Raw genomic sequence first — 17,007 nt, forward strand, 5'->3', positions numbered from 1 at the left:
ATCCGGAGCGGGCGCCTGGTTCGTGCACCCATGCTGTCTGATGTTCATCGGCGACGAAGGCTGGAACTTGCACGCCAATACTACAACTGGAAGTCCACGGAGTTGCGACTGGTGGCCTTTTCGGATAAATCACGTTTTTGCTCTATCAGATAGCGGGCCGTTGGCGTTTAAGACGTGAAACGTCTGAAAGCAAACATCCTGCAACCGTGAGGGAAGGCTGAGGGCTGGGGGATGTTTTTATGGCATTTTCCGGATGATCTCGTCATTCTGGAAAGCAAAATGAATCCACAGAAGCATGCATCTATCCTTGGTGACCACGTCCATTCCTACATGCAGTGTGTTTTTCCTCGGCACGATGGCATTTACTCTCCGCTGGCCGCTAGACTCCCCGGATTAAAACCCAACCGAAAATCTACGGGACCACCACAACCGTGATGCTCGCGCCATGGATCATCAGCCGAGAACCCTAGCGGAGCTGGGTACGCACTGACTCCACAACCCTGTCGATACCTTCGAGAACCTCACTATTTTCCTGAACGCTTCGCAGCGATCCGTGCTGCAAAAGGTAATTACTCAGGCTTTTGTCAGGCGGTTACATAAATGTGACTGGACAATGTACATTACTGGCCATTAAAATTGCTACACCAAGAAGAAATGCAGATGATAATCGGGTATTCATTGGACAAATATATTATACTAGAACTGACATGTGATTACATTTTCATGCAATTTGGGTGCATAGATCCTGAGAAATCAGTACCCAGAACAACCACCTCTGGCCGTAATAATGGCCTTGATACGCCTGGGCATTGAGTCAAACAGAGCTTGGATGGTGTGTACAGGTACAGCTGTCCATGCAGCTTCTACACGATACCACAGTTCACAGTGACTGGCGTACTGTGACTAGCCAGTTGCTCGGCCACCATTGACCAGACGTTTTCATTTGGTGAGAGATCGGGAGAACGTGCTAGCCAGGGCAGCAGTCGGACATTTTCTGTATCCAGAAAGGCCCGTACAGGACCTGCAACATGCGGTCGTGCATTATCCTGCTGAAATGTAGGGTTTCGCAGGGATCGAATGAAGGGTAGAGCCACGGGTCCTAACACATCAGAAATGTAACGTCCACTGTTCAAAGTGCCGTCAATGCGAACAAGACGTGACGGAGACGTGTAACCAATGGCACCCCATACCATCACGCCGGGTGATACGCCAGTATGGCGATGACGAATACACGGTTCCAATGTGCGTTCACCGCGATGTCGCCAAATACGGATGTGACCATCATGGTGCTGTAAACAGAACTTGGATTCATCCGAAAAAATGACGTTTTGCCATTCGTGCACCCAGGTTCGTCGTTGAGTACACCATCGCAGGCGCTCCTGTCTGTGATGCAACGTCAATAACCGCAGTCATGGTCTCCGAGCTGATAGTCCATGCTGCTGCGAACGTCGTCGAACTGTTTGTGCAGATGGTTGTCTTGCAAACGTCCCCATCTGTTGACTCAGGAATCGAGACGTGGCTGGACGATCCGTTACAGCCATGCGGATAAGATGCCTGTCATCTCGACTGCTAGTGATACGAGGCCGTTGGGATCCAGCACTGCGTTCCGTATTACCCTCCTGAACCCACCGATTCCATATTCTGCTCACAGTCATTGGATCTCGACCAACGCGAGCAGCAATGTCGCAATACGATGAACCGCAATCGCGATAGGCTACAATCCGACCTTTATCAAAGTCCGAAACGTGATGGTACGCATTTCTCCTTCTTACACAAGGCATCACAACAACGTTTCACCAGGCAACGCCGGTCAACTGCTATTTGTGTATGAGAAATCTGTTGGAAACTCTCCTCATGTCAGCACGTTGTAGGTGTCGCCACTGGCGCCAACCTTGTGTGAATGCTCTGAAAAGCTAATCATTTGCATATCACAGCACCTTCTTCCCGTCGGTTAAGTTTCGCGTCTGTAGCACGTGATCTTCGTGGTGTAGCACTTTTAATGGCCAGTAGTGTATGAAGAACTGAAAATAAAATTTTTGTTCTCCCTGGAAACCGTTAGACGACCGTTTAAATCTGTGACTTATTTCCACCTCTCAGAGAGCCGTCTTGATGGGATCCGTGGAATGGGACAGAGGTGATGTAATGCAGTGCAGTGCGCTGTAACCGTCAAAGTGCGCTTCACTAGTCACTACGGAAAGACTCGTAGTTTATGTGAGTTTGGTGACCAGGAATTGTACACAACCTCCTCTCCTTCCTCACAGGCTACGGTTTGTCGCTCAAAAGATCCAGCTACCAATACAAGGGGCGCCGAGCGGCACCGCAGCGGCGTACGTCAGCGACCTCGGCTGCCGAGACGCTGCTGAGTCAGAATGAGCCTCACAACACGACGGCTGCGAGCAACGATGTCGCCTCCGGGGTGACTTGCGACTATCGCGTCCCGTCCAAATGTCACGGCGCGCAGCTCCGTGGATAGCTGCGCCTTTCTGCAGAGGTAATTTGCGACTTGCTGTCTGTCAAAGACAGCATTTTAGTTGATTCACTAACGTTCTAAACATTCCTAGAGACAGGTGTCTGCGCGGTTACGAATATCTGCAGTAGTAATTATTTCGTGGTTAACAATCAGGGAATAGTGTCAGTGTTATGATTATCACCTATTTGCATTACCTGCTTACGAATACGAGAGATATACTCACAAACTTTTATTCGTCATCTCGACAAAATTAATTCTTTGAAATGGGCTCATTACCAGCTTTAAATCGCTGACACTCATAGACTCTCTCAGTGTATCAAGTAAGATTTTGTGCATTTACGGATACGGTGAATACTATTGTTTTAATGTACAAAATACTCATCTTTTTTCCAATCCGTTTGTGGCAGTCGTCATCTTTAGTGAGTCTTGAGGTTCTCATATTGTTTTGATAGTGATTGAGTAAACTTGCAATTCATCATTTTCTGGATTTAGTCAATTACGCATATGAAAAATTGTCACAATAGTATTCTTACTTTCCGCCATTACACTATCTTTTCCCGATTTCCTATGCACTTCCACAAAATTTTCCAATAACAAAACGATTACCTAACAAGGATCATACGACCACAAGACAATATATCATACGTTGTTACCCTAATGTGAGACAACTGATATACCTTTGGTGCCAAGCGCTGGTATTTATAATAAACTGTATTGCTCTAGAATATTCTGGAATAATGCTATGAAGTTAATTTACTATTTCATTTACGTTAGTAACAAACAGTGATAAGAAATGACGAAAGAGCACTATAGGTTCTTAAAAAAACCTGTAAATCAAAATTGTGATGGTAAAATTTTAATTAGCACCAGAATAATTATAAGAATGTCCAGAATTTTTTTCTTTTACAAAATTTCATTTTTGTACATATGGCAGGATTTTGAGTGATGTTACATTCGTTTCTGCAATCGGATTATCAAATGTTAACTAGTGAATAGTAAAATATTGCTGAATACGTTGTAGCACAGATTTGGAAATTCGTGGTGGTGGTGGTGGTTAGTGTTTAACGTCCCGTCGACAACGAGGTCATTAGAGACGGAGCGCAAGCTCGGGTTAGGGAAGGATTGGGAAGGAAATCGGCCGTGCCCTTTCAAAGGAACCATCCTGGCATTTGCCTGAAACGATTTAGGGAAATCACGGAAAACCTAAATCAGGATGGCCGGAGACGGGATTGAACCGTCGTCCTCCCGAATGCGAGTCCAGTGTGCTAACCACTGCGCCACCTCGCTCGGTTTGGAAATTCGTAATTACACGTGTTCTCTTTGAAACTAAACATTAGTAACTGGAAACTAATTTACTTGTTTTTGACACGTTAATGTTGTTTAAAATTATGTTTTTGAACTGATAAAGTCTGCATCTACATCTACATCCATACTCCGCAAGCCACCTGACGGTGTGTGGCGGAGGGTACCCTGAGTACCTCTATCGGTTCTCCCTTCTATTCCAGTCTCGTATTGTTCGTGGAAAGAAGGATTGTCGGTATGCCTCTGTGTGGGCTCTAATCTCTCTGATTTTATCCTCATGGTCTCTTCGCGAGATATACGTAGGAGGGAGCAATATACTGCTTGACTCCTCGGTGAAGGTATGTTCTCGAAACTTCCACAAAAGCCCGTACCGAGCTACTGAGCGTCTCTCCTGCAAAGTCCTCCACTGGAGTTCATCTATCATCTCCGTAACGCTTTCGCGATTACTAAATGATTCTGTAACGAAGCGCGCTGCTCTCCGTTGGATCTCCTCTCTCTCTTCTATCAACCCTATCTGGTACGGATCCTACAATGGTGAGCAATATTCAAGCAGTGGGCGAACAAGTGTACTGTAACCTACTTCCTTTGTTTTCGGATTGCATTTCCTTAGGATTCTTCCAATGAATCTGTCTGGCATCTGCTTTACCGACGATCAACTTTATATGATCATTCCATTTTAAATGACTCCTAATGCTTACTCCCAGATATTTTATGGAATTAACTGCTTCCAGTTGCTGACCTGCTATATTGTAGCTAAATGATAAAGGATCTTTCTCTCTATGTATTCGCAGCACATTACACTTGTCTGTAAGTGTGTTATAAACAGAATGATTATTATATTGTGACTTCATGTTCGGTTGTCGAACTTCATGAACAAATCTGAAATTTATGTAATTTGGCAATTTAACTTCGGGAGTCGAGTACCTCATTTGAAATCTGGTACAAATGTGGTATAGTACGCTTCACTATATCAGTTTCACCTGTTTGTAGTCTGTTATAACTTCTGTAATTAATCTTTGTTTAGTTACAGGGAAATGTTTGCGGTCGTGGCACTCACTGAAATCCCAGCGACACTTACCGTATTACACCGCTACAGATTTTAATTTGGCTCCCGAATCCGTGAGCTACCGTACTGTGGCATGACGTTTTCAATGTGTACCAAACTGGCAAATACGTACCTGCAAAGAAACAGAACATTAATCACGTAAGTTAATTTTTTTTCAACGAAATAATCTGAACTTTATTACTGTTCAACGTATTGTTTGGCATAAAATCAATGAATTTATCAACTTTAACAAGTTTAATGCTTATTACAGTGATAAGTGTTGCACATTAAAATGGTTTTACATTATCATCAACTAATCTACATCTATATCTATATAATCTACATCTATATAACTATAAAAGTAAACGGTATGGAATATGTGACAACAACTCACAATACGACTTCATCTGGCTTCCCAATACTGCAAAACCGTTGCGCAGAAAATTTTACAAAATTCTTTTCCGTAATTACGACAGAACGTTGCCACTTACGGAACGTATGAAGAATATGAGAGGGTATTAAAATGTAGGTACGATTGGCCTCTACTTTCTTAGTCTAAGTAATGTAAATTACGAGGACAGACTTCAGCAGACGTAAACTTTGGCCCCACCTTTAGAGGTACGGCGTACTAAACAAGTTGAAGTGGTTAAGAAAATTTTAATGTCCACGAATACAAGACTTGCAGATGCGAATGAGAGCTCTTGAGGATGGTACCACCTTCCTCGTACCCACGCAGACCCCTAAGGAAAAAGTGTCCATGTTTAGGAGGCTTTCTAACATAGAAAAGCGACTCTCACAATGAAAACCAACAAACAGACGCGTCGTCCTCCACGATGTTTATAAAACATGTCCAAGTTAGTCAGGGTGTGTAATTTTTTTTGTCTCCCTCTTGCTTTTGTTTGATTTTGACTTTTATAGTTTATTGTGATTTACTTCATGGACTGAACTCGTGCAAAGAGATACTACAATATCCCAATTCAAAGACTAATTAATGAACGAATTATTTCAGAATTCACCGACATTTCAAAGTGCGCTCACAGATGTATTCAAATTGTGTTTCATGCAATGTCAAAATGGAGCATTAGCGCCTAGTTAGCAGGGTATATAAAATGTCTGATACTTTTGTGTGAAATAAGAGAAATGAAGGTGGCAGGGGTAAAATACAGGGAGCGAAAGCCTATTTACAATTTGTACAGAAACCAGATGGCAGTTATAAGAGTCAAGGGGCATGAAAGGGAAGCAGTGATTGGGAAGGGAGTGAGACAGGGTTGTAGCCTCTCCCCGATGCTATTCAATCTGTATACTGAGCAAGCAGTAAAGGAAACAAAAGAAAAATTCTGAGTAGCAATTAAAATCCATTGAGAAGAAATAAAAGCTTTGAGATTATAACATTGTAATTCTGTCAGAGACAGCAGAGGACCTGGAACAGCAGCTGAACGGAATGGACAGTGTCTTGAAAGGAGGATATAAGATGATGATCAACAAAAGCAAAACGAGGATAATGCAATGTAGTAGAATTAAGTCGGGTGATGCTGTGGGAATTAGATTAGGAAATGAGACGCTTAAAGTAGTAAATGAGTTTTGCTATTTGGGGAGCAAAATAACTGATGATGGTCGAAGTAGTGTGGATATAAAATGTAGACTGGCAATGGCAATAGCAAGGAAAGCGTTTCTGAAGAAGAGAAATTTGTTAACATCGAGTATAGATTTAAGTGTCAGGAAGTCATTTCTGAACGTATTTGTATGGAGTGTAGCCATGTATCGAAGTGAAACGTGGACGATAAATAGTTTAGACAAAAAGAGAATAGAAGCTTTCAAATGTGGTGCTACAGAAGAAGGCTGAAGATTAGATGGGTAGAGGAGGAGGTATTGAGTAGAATTGGAGAGAAGAGAGATTTGTGGCACAACTTGGCTAGAAGAAGGGATCGGTTGGTAGGGCATATTCTGAGGCATCAAGGGATCACCAATTTAGTATTGGAGGGCAGCATGGAGGGTAAAAATTGTAGAGGGAAACCAAGAGATGAATACACTAAACAGATTCAGAAGGCTGTAGGTTGCAGTAGGTACTGGGAGATGAAGAAGCTTGCACAGGATAGAGTAGCATGGAGAGCTGCGTCAAACCAGTCTCTGGACTGAAGAACACAACAACACAAGAACAACAACAACAACAAGAGAAATGACTCCGTTTCTCTTTCCTTTTGTATCTTGGGAGGTGAAAAGTGAACAAAATGCTGGCAGCAGTGACATAGACGGTCAAATAGAGAATCCTTGATCGGAAAAGTATCACATGACGATATAATTATTCACGAATAAAAAGGGGAACACTACTGTCAACGTCATGGACAGTATACACTATCTGATCAAGCGTATCTGGATCCCTGTTAGTGGACATAATGTGGGGTGTATGCAACCTTCCTCTTTATGACAGCGTGAAATATGCTGGAGACACTTTCAACGAAGTTTCTGAATGTCTGTGGAAGATTGGCAGCCCAGTCTCCCTCAAGAGCCGAAAGCAGATGGGGTAGTGATGTTACACGATGAAGTCTGGAGCGAAGTCGATGCTCTAACTCATCTCAAAGGTTTTACCTTGCGTTCAGATCGGGACTCCGAACAGACCAGTCCATTTCAGGAACGTTATTGTCCAGAAACCATCGCCACACAGTTGCTGCCTCATGACAGGCTGCATTTTCGTGGTAGATCAAACAGTCGTCATCTTCTAATTGTTCCTCTACAGCACATAGTACACAATGCTGTAACATGTGATCGTATCCATCCGCTTTCAGCGTTTTCTTAAGCGCAATAATGCATCCTAACCACAAAAAAAAAACAACCCTCGTACTGTAACACCACCTCTTCCGCACTTCGCTGTTGGCACTACACGTGATGGCAGGTAACGTTCCCAGGCATTCGCCAAATCCAGACCCTTCCACCGTACCTCCGCATAGTGTAGCGTGATTCATCAGTCCAAATCATTTGTTTGCAATCATTCACTGGCCAGTGGCATCGCCCTTTACTCCACTCCTAGCGTCGTTTAGCACTGACTTCAGAAATGTGTGGCTTATGAGCTGTTCGACCATTACACCCCATTCTTAACTCGCTTCGCACAGTTATTGTGCAAGATGGGATTTCGGTAGCGCTTTGGAATCCACGAGTCATTCCTTCCGCTGATTTCATGCGGTTGTTGAGACCGATTCTCCACAATGTTCGACGGTCCCCGTCCATCAGTACGTGAGGTGTGTCTGGTCTTTGTTTAGTTGCGGTTGTTCCTTCGCGCTTCCACTTCACGAAGACATCACCAACAGTCGATCTGGGCAACTTTGGTAAGGTTGAAATGTTCCTGATGGATTTTTTACAGGCCGGCCGTTGTGACCGTTGCTGCTACGGTCGCAGGTTCGAATCCTGCCTCGGGCATGTATGTGTGTGATGTCCTTAGGTTAGTTAGATCTAAGTAATTCTAAGTCTAGGGGACTGATGACCTCAGATGTTGAGTCCCATAGTGCTCAGAGCCATTTGAATTTGTTTTGCTACTCAATTGATATCCAACAGCTAGTCCACGATCTAGGTCACCGACTCTGCGGACGGATCCATTGTACCGTTACTGCTCCTCTACTAACAACACAGTAACCTTCCCACCACCATCTACTTTTATGTTGGTGGGTCCGTTTCTCGTGACATGTAGTGGTTTATTCTGTACCACATAGGGGTGCCCGGATAATTTTGATCGTATAGTTAACGTTACAGGCCCAACTTACGATAATGAGAGAGGCGCTGAAACGGGTGTTTTGAGGTGCAGAACAAATTGTAGACTTTAAATATTCCAGGCTGTACGAAATCTTGCATGAGCAACACTTGTGATACACGTCTATGTGAACTGCTTGTCTTTCGTAACAGACAACTGCCTGCCAACGAACATTGCTGGCGCCAGATCGAAAAACAACAGACAGACGTCTGTGACGAGCCCACGCTGAAGTAGATCACCGTTTAGAGTTGACGACTCTCTATCAAAAATGGAGCATTACCTGTAACAGGAACTTGCAGACACACACTTAATATACGGTTCAGTGCATGAAAAGACTGACGAATGGATAAAATTAAGTTTCGCTACACGTGCCATCAGAATTGGAAGTAATTTATCGTTGTTGTTGATGTTGTTGTGGTCTTCAGTCCTGAGACTGGTTTGATGCAGCTCTCCATGCTACCCTATCCTGTGCAAGCTTCTTCATCTCCCAGTACATACTGCACCCCACATCCTTCTGAATCTGCTTAGTGTATTCATCTCTTGGTCTCCCTCTACGATTTTTACCCTCCACGCTGCCCTCCAATGCTAAATTTGTGATCCCTTCATGCCTCATAACATTTCAATACTTCATCATTAGTTATGTGATCTACCCATCTAATCTTCAGCATTCTTCTGTAGCACCACATTTCGAAAGCTTCTATTCTCTTCTTGTCTAAACTATTTATCGTCCACGTTTCACTTCCATACATGGCTACACTCCATACAAATACTTTCAGAAACGACTTCCTGACACTTAAATCTATACTCGATGTTAACAAATTTCTCTTCTTCAGAAACGCTTTCCTTGCCGTTGCTCCCCAAATAGCAAAACTCTACTACTTTAAGTGCCTCATTTCCTAATCTAATTCCCTCAGCATCACCCGACTTAATTCGACTACATTCCATTATCCTCGTTTTGCTTTTGTTGATGTTTATCTTATATCCTCCTTTCAAGGCATTGTCCATTCCGTTAAACTGCTCTTCCAAGTCCTTTGCTGTCTCTGATAGAATTACAATGTCATCGGCGAACCTCAAAGTTTTTATTTCTTCTCCATGGATTTTAATACCTACTCCGAATTTTTCTTTTGTTTCCTTTACTGCTTGCTCAATATACAGATAGAATAACATCGGGGAGAGGCTACAACCCTGTCTCACTCCCTTCCCAACCACTGCTTCCCTTTCATGTCGCTCGACTCTTATAACTGCAATCTGGTTTCTGTACAAATTGTAAATAGCCTTTTGCTCCCTGTATTTTACCCCTGCCACCTTCAGAATTTGAAAGAGAGTATTCCAGTCAACACTGTCAATAGCTTTCTCTAAGTCTACAAATGCTAGAAACGTAGGTTTGCCTTTCCTTAATCTTTCTTCTAAGATAAGTCGTAAGGTCAGTATTGCCTCACGTGTTCCAATATTTCTACGGAATCCAAACTGATCTTCCCCGAGGTCGGCTTCTACTAGTTTTTCCATTTGTCTGTAAAGAATTCGCGTTAGTATTATGCAGCTGTGGCTTATTAAACTGATAGTTCGGTAATTTTCACATCTGTCAACACCTGCTTTCTTTGGCATTGGAATTATTATATTCTTCCTGAAGTGTGAGGGTATTTCGGCTGTCTCATACATCTTGCTCACCAGATGGTAGAGTTTTGTCAGGACTGGCTCTCCCAAAGCCATCAGTAGTTCTAATGGGATGTTGTCTACTCCGGGGGCCTTGTTTCGACTCAGGTCTTTCAGTGCTCTGTCAAACTCTTCACGCAGTATCATATCTCCCATTTCATCTTCATCTACATCCTCTTCCATTTCCATAATATTGTCCTCAAGTACATCGCCCTTGTATAGACCCTCTATATACTCCTTCCACCTTTCTGCTTTCCCTTGTTTGACTAGAACTGGGTTTCCATTTGAGCTCTTGATATTCATACAAGTGGTTCTCTGTTCTCCAAAGGTCTCTTTAATTTTACTGTAGGCAATATCTATCTTACCCCTAGTGAGATAAGCCTCTACATCCTTACATTTGTCCTCTAGCCATCCCTGCTTAGCCATTTTGCACTTCCTGTCGACCTCATTTTTGAGACGTCTGTATTCCTTTTTGCCTGCTTCATTTACTGCATTTTTGTATTTTCTCCTTTCGTCAATTAAGTTAAATATTTCTTCTGTTACCCAAGGAGTTCTACTAGCCCTCGTCCATTTACCTACTTGATCCTCTGCTGCCTTCACTACTTCATCCCTCAGAGCTACCCATTCTTCTTCTACTGTACTTCTTTCCCCCCAATTCCTGTCAATTGTTCCCTTATGCTCTCCCTGAAACTCTGTACAACCTCTGGTTTAGTCAGTTTATCCATGTTCCGTCTCCTTAAGTTCCCACCTTTTTGCAGTTTCTTCAGTTTTAATCTACAGTTCATAACCAATAGATTGTGGTCAGAGTCCACACCTGCCCCTGGAAATGTCTTACAATTTAAAACCTGGTTCCTAAATCTCTGTCTTACCATTATATAATCTATCTGATACCTTCTAGTATCTCTAGGATTCTTCCATGTATGCAACCTTCTTTCATGATTCTTGAATCAAGTGTTGGCGATGATTAAGTTATGCTCTGTGCAAAACTCTACCAGGCGGCTTCCTCTTTCATTTCTTGGCCCCAATCCATATTCACCTACTATGTTTCCTTCTCTCCCTTTTCCTACTCTCGAATTCCAGTCACCCATGACTATTAAATTTTCGTCTCCCTTCACTAGCTGAATAATTTCTTTTACCTCATCATACATTTCTTCAATTTCTTCATCATCTGCAGAGCTAGTTGGCATATAGACTTCTACTACTGTAGTAGGCGGGGCTTCGTGTCTATCTTGGCCACAATAATGCGTTCGCTATGCTGTTTGTAGTAGCTTACCCGCACTCCTATTTTTTTATTCATTACCCCTATTTGATTTTGTATTTATAACCCTGTATTCACCTGACCAAAAGTCTTGTTCCTCCTGCCACCGTACTTCACTAATTCCCACTATATCTAACTTTAACCTATGCATTTCCCTTTTTAGACTTTCTAATCTACCTGCCCGGTTCAGGGATCTGACATTCCACGCTCCGATCCGTAGAACGCCAGTTTTCTTTTTCCTGATAACGACGTCCTCTTGAGTAGTCCCCGCCCGGAGATCCGAATGGGGGACTATTTTACCTCCGGAATATTTTACCCAAGAGGACGCCATCATCATTTGTCCATACAGTAAAGCTGCATGCCCTCGGGAAAAATTACGGCCGCAGTTTCCTCTTGTTTTCAGCCGTTCGCAGTACCTGCACAGCAAGGCCGTTTTGGTTCATGTTGCAAGGCCAGGTTACTCAATCATCCAGACTGTTGCCCCTGCAACTACTGAAAAGGCTGCTGCCCCTCTTCAGGAAATTTATCGTTATGGATAGAAAATTTCTAGAAACTGTATCATACAAGCAACAGGTTCTCGAAAATCACTTGTTTGAGGTGACAATGCTAGATCTACTTTTCACAGTTAAAAATACCCCACCTAATATGAATTTAGTTTTCAGCAATAAATAGTAATAAACAGGGTAAGTACTAAGTTCTTGGGAGTGTATATTAACAAAAACCTTAAATTGAAATAACTAGATCGTAGATGTGCCAAAATGTTTATATTCAGTTACTCTTGCGATAAGGACAATTCCCATCTTTAGGTAAACCGTAATCAATAAGTCGAAGTATTTTGCATATTTGAATTCATTGATGTTTTAAACTGCAGACTGAAAATAGTAGACATGTTCATCAATGTAATGTTAGAAGCGAATTTAACTTCTTCGCTGAAAGCTGTGCACTACTCAGCTATGAAATTTTTTGAGAATCTGCCCAGGGAAATAAAATGTTTGGCATACAGCAGAAGAGTTTTCAAATGTATATTATAATATTTTTCTATAACAATTCTTCTATATCATAGAGTAATTCCTGAATAGAAATAATTGGTGAACTACAAAACTGAGTAACTTTTTTTCTAATTGTCTATAGAAACTTTTGGCCGACTAACACGTCCCACGTTAGAAGTTTTTCATGAATGTGATCTATGGTACCAACATAACTATCCAAGTACTGATGGAACGGCAATTAGATCCCTATGATAAATAACGTGTGTAAGCAAGTTCTGCTTAACCCAGCATCAGTTCTGTCAATGGGTTCTGCTGTGATACATGCATTAACATTGGAGGTCGTAGTTTTGAACGTTTGCTATGAGCTCAAGTTACAGTTATAAGGTGTAAGATGTTTATGTCAATAAAAAGAACTGAATACTAATTTCCAAACATTATGTTTCAAACTTCTCAGTTAATGATCCTCTACAGTTTGTATAATATTGGCGCTAGAGACTTGCGTCACCCCGAGTACTGATGTTTACAGTACAGTTCAGTTAGGATGTAGTGACACATGGACAAAGCGTTAATTATTACAGAGCACAAACTACGCTGATCTGGGCCAGTTGTGGGTCTCTTGCGCATCTTAATCTTTTCTTAGTAAATCGCCAATCAATTTGGGTTTAACACCTGCTTGCCTCCTGGACCAACTCATGTAGTACATTCCTCGAACTGCTGCGACAGAATGAAATTCACCTCGAGTCCAACTCAGTGGATGTTTCAGACCCAGAAAAACAAAAGAAAAAAATCAGGCAGCATCTACTGCAAATCAGATTTCATTGAAGAACTGTCCGTGTTCTGCGATTGGCAACTGGCTGTAGAACAGCAATTCCTCTAGTCATTGTTTCAGAATAGAAGAGTAGTCCATACTTTCACCAGCTCCAGAGTAAACCTACCAACTTTGATACGTTGCATCTCAGTTCATCGGGTAGACCACGCATTTCTGGAACCACTAGCCACCAATTACAGATTGTTTTAATGCCGACATCACAGACTAGTGATATTGTTTCTTTTCACGAAACTCTACATTACATCCGTACAGCTTTTCTCACACAAACTGTGCTAGCCATACTAACGCCTGTCGAGTGCAAATCTCAAATAGCAGATCTCTTTTCCCACCATGAAATGAGATTGATGTTAAGGCACTGGTTTCTTATTAGGAATGAGTGGTGGTAAAATCCCTGTACGTCACCTAAACTTTGGCTTTCCGTGGCTTCCCAAGATGAATAATGCCAGATCGTCTCTTTTAAAAAGGACTCTGGATGTTTCCTTCACCATCCCTGACCAGTTACAACTCACAATCTGACTTTACTGACCTCCTCTTCCTTCAACAGAATGGTATAAGTTGGGGGAAGGATACGATTACACATTAACGTATATGTATTGGAAGCCTCCATTTGTGCCCAGGAACTGTTCTAAGACGTTTCGTCCTAACAGACGGCTGTTATTCAAGGGTACACCAAGATTTAATTCAGCGCCTTCAAAACTGTTTTATATACTGATAAAAACACTGCATTAGAAAATATAAAAAGAGAGTGAATTTTCTTACTACTGGAAAATACTGTCACAATACCGCCGCTGATGAGCCCAAACATTATGACCGATCTCCATCGCGAGGTTGAATACCGATGGTGGCGTTATGGGCACGTAGCGCCTAAGCAAAGTCTACAAGCTGAGCAGAGACGAATAGGGGATCATTCTAGCAACGATAGGGGCCACTAATTGGCAACTCCAATGACATAAGCGACTTTGACAAAGGTCATGTTGTTATAGCCCGGCCATTGGAAAATATCATCTCGGAAACGGCGACGCTACTGCTGCGACTGTCGTGAGCATCTATGGAAAGTTTTGAAGGGCGGTGATATCACCAGTAGGCGACGCTAAGTCTCATCACAAAAGGTGGACGTCGGAGGCGTGCCCTCTCTGTAATGCAGGATAGACAGCTATCTGCGTCACAACTAACGACAGAGTACAATGTTGGTGCAGTCATTAGTGTTTAGGAGAACATGCTCAGCACAAACTGTTGACCATGGAATTTTGCGGCAAACGACCACTACGTGTTCCCGCGTTGCCTAATGACATGCCAGTTACTTTGCAGAGGGCACGGGATCATCGAGACTGGGCAATTGTCAGTAGAAACGTTTTAACTGGTCCTATGAATCATGTTTCTTGATTCACTAGGTCGACAGTGGTGTCCAGATAGATACACCATCATCCAGAAACGGCTGCTTGAAACATTTATCGCATCACAGACGCAGGCCGACGGTGGCAGTATAATGCGGTGGGGGACATTCACCTGGTGTTCCATGGGACCTGTGGTAGTAACCGAAGGCACCATGGCACCTGTGGACTACGTGAACACTGTAGCGAACCACCTGCATCCATTAAGGCTTGATGTCTTCCCCAGCGGCGATGACATCTTCCAGTGGGATAAATGTCCTTGCCACAACAGAAATGTTTCATTAGTTTGAAGAGCTTGATGGAGACCTCATGCTGATGCCTTGGTAACCAAATTCGCCTGGGCTGAGCCCGATGGAACACTTCTGGGTCGCTATGGGGCAACAGCTCTGCACCCGCAAACCACCAGCTAGCAATTTAAGGGAACGACTCGACCTATCCTTGGACACTTGTTCCCATCTACCTCCAACAACCTACCACAGACTTGTTGAATCCATGACACGAAGAATCGTTACTATACAGCTTTCCATTTGTGGATTAGTAAGCTACTAAAAGCCAACCTCTTGAACGGGAGGTCGAAAGTTCAATCTTTAGTAAGACTCATTTGAAAAAGTGTTTTGTTAACATTATGACAGAAAAAAATGTTGGCTCACTATGTGCATCAGGAGGGCGACAGGGAAGGAGAGTCAGGGAGCTGCAGAGGTCAACCTTCTGTGGGATGTACGAGTATGTACAACATTCACAAAATGGACATCGTCGAGGTTCAAGAAATGTCGAAAACAAACCATTAACCAGCATCACGAAAACCGAATAAAAAAGGCACGCCACAGTGAACACAAAGGTACGTACCATCAAGATCGAAGACGAACTCCTTGGGAGTTACAAATCATGCAGGACGTTCAGCTAGATACCCACTCTTACAGATTGCATGTACACTGAAGAGCCAATCAAACTGGTACACCCGCCTAATATCGTGTAGGCCCGCGCGAGCACGCAGAAGTGCGGCAACACGATGTGGCATGGATTCGACTAATGTGTGAAGTAGTGCTGCACGGAACTGTCACCATGAATTCTGCAGGCCTGTCCATAAATCCGTAAGAGTACGAGGGGGTGGAGATCTCTACTGAACAGCACGTTGCAAGGCATCCCAGATATGCTCAATAATGTTCATGTTTGGGGAGTTTGGTGGCCAGCGGAAGTGTTTAAACTCGGAAGAGTGTTCCTGGAGCCACTCTGTAGCAGTTCTGGCCGTGTGGAGTGTCGCATTGTCCTGCTGGAATTGTGCAAATCCGTCGGAATGCACAATGGACTTGAATGGATGCAGGTGATCAGATAGGATGCTTACGGACGTGTCGCCAGTCACAGTCATGTCTCGACGTATCAGGGGTCCCATATCACTCCAACTGCACACCCCCGATACCTTACAGAGCCTCCACCAGCTTGAACAGTCATCTGCTGATATCCGGGGTCCTTGGAGTCACGAGGGTGTCTCCATACCCACACACGACCATCCGCTCGATACAATTTGAAACGAGTCTCCTCCAACCGGGCAACATGTTTCCAGTCATCAACAGTCAAATGTCGGCGTTGAAGGGCCCAGGCGAGGCGTAAAGCTTTGTGTCGTGCAGTCATCAAGGGTACACGAGTGGACCTTAGGCTCCAAAACCCCATATCGATGATGTTTTGTTGAATGGTTCATACGCTGACACTTGTTGATGTCTCAGCATTGAAATCTGGAGTAATTTGCGGAAGGGATGCACTTCTGTCACGTTAAACGATTCTCTTCAGTCGTCGTTGGTCCCATTCTTGCAGGATATTCCTAATATGCACGGTACACTAATGAAATGATCGTATGAGGAAATCCGCATTTCACAGCTACCTCGGAGATGCTGTGTTCCATCGCTCGTGCGCCGAGTATAACACCACGTTCAAATTCACTTTAGTTTTGATAACCCGTCATTGTAGCAGCAGTAACCGATCTAACAATTGCGCCAGACACTTTTTGTCTTATATAGGCGTTGCCGACCGCAGCGCAGTCTTCTGCCTGTTTACATATCTCTGTATTTGAATATATATGCCCATAACAGTTGCTTTGGCGCTTCAGTGTGGAATCATATCGGTATGACGGGGTGATGAGGATAGACTATGATGGCATACAACCAAATGCGAAACAGTCTGCCGTGGAGATTATCATGAAACTGGCTACAGTTTAAGGCATATCTGCATATAGTGCGATAATATGTTTTACAGGCACGGAAAAAACGAACACCCAAAGGTGGATCTGTCCAGTGGTTCCTGGTGGTATGAATTGCAATGTCACACATTTTTCAGAAG

General features: G+C 43.2%; 1 protein-coding gene across 3 annotated transcripts in view; it reads right to left on the reverse strand.

The window, feature by feature from the left end:
• LOC124622594 (solute carrier family 2, facilitated glucose transporter member 1-like) overlaps positions 1–17,007 on the reverse strand; it is a 564,308-nt gene that overhangs the window by 72,960 nt on the left and 474,341 nt on the right. The gene's annotated exons all lie outside the window — the stretch shown is intronic.

The sequence above is a fragment of the Schistocerca americana genome, chromosome 7 (genome assembly GCF_021461395.2).
Source record: "Schistocerca americana isolate TAMUIC-IGC-003095 chromosome 7, iqSchAmer2.1, whole genome shotgun sequence".
Lineage (NCBI taxonomy): Eukaryota > Metazoa > Arthropoda > Insecta > Orthoptera > Acrididae > Schistocerca > Schistocerca americana.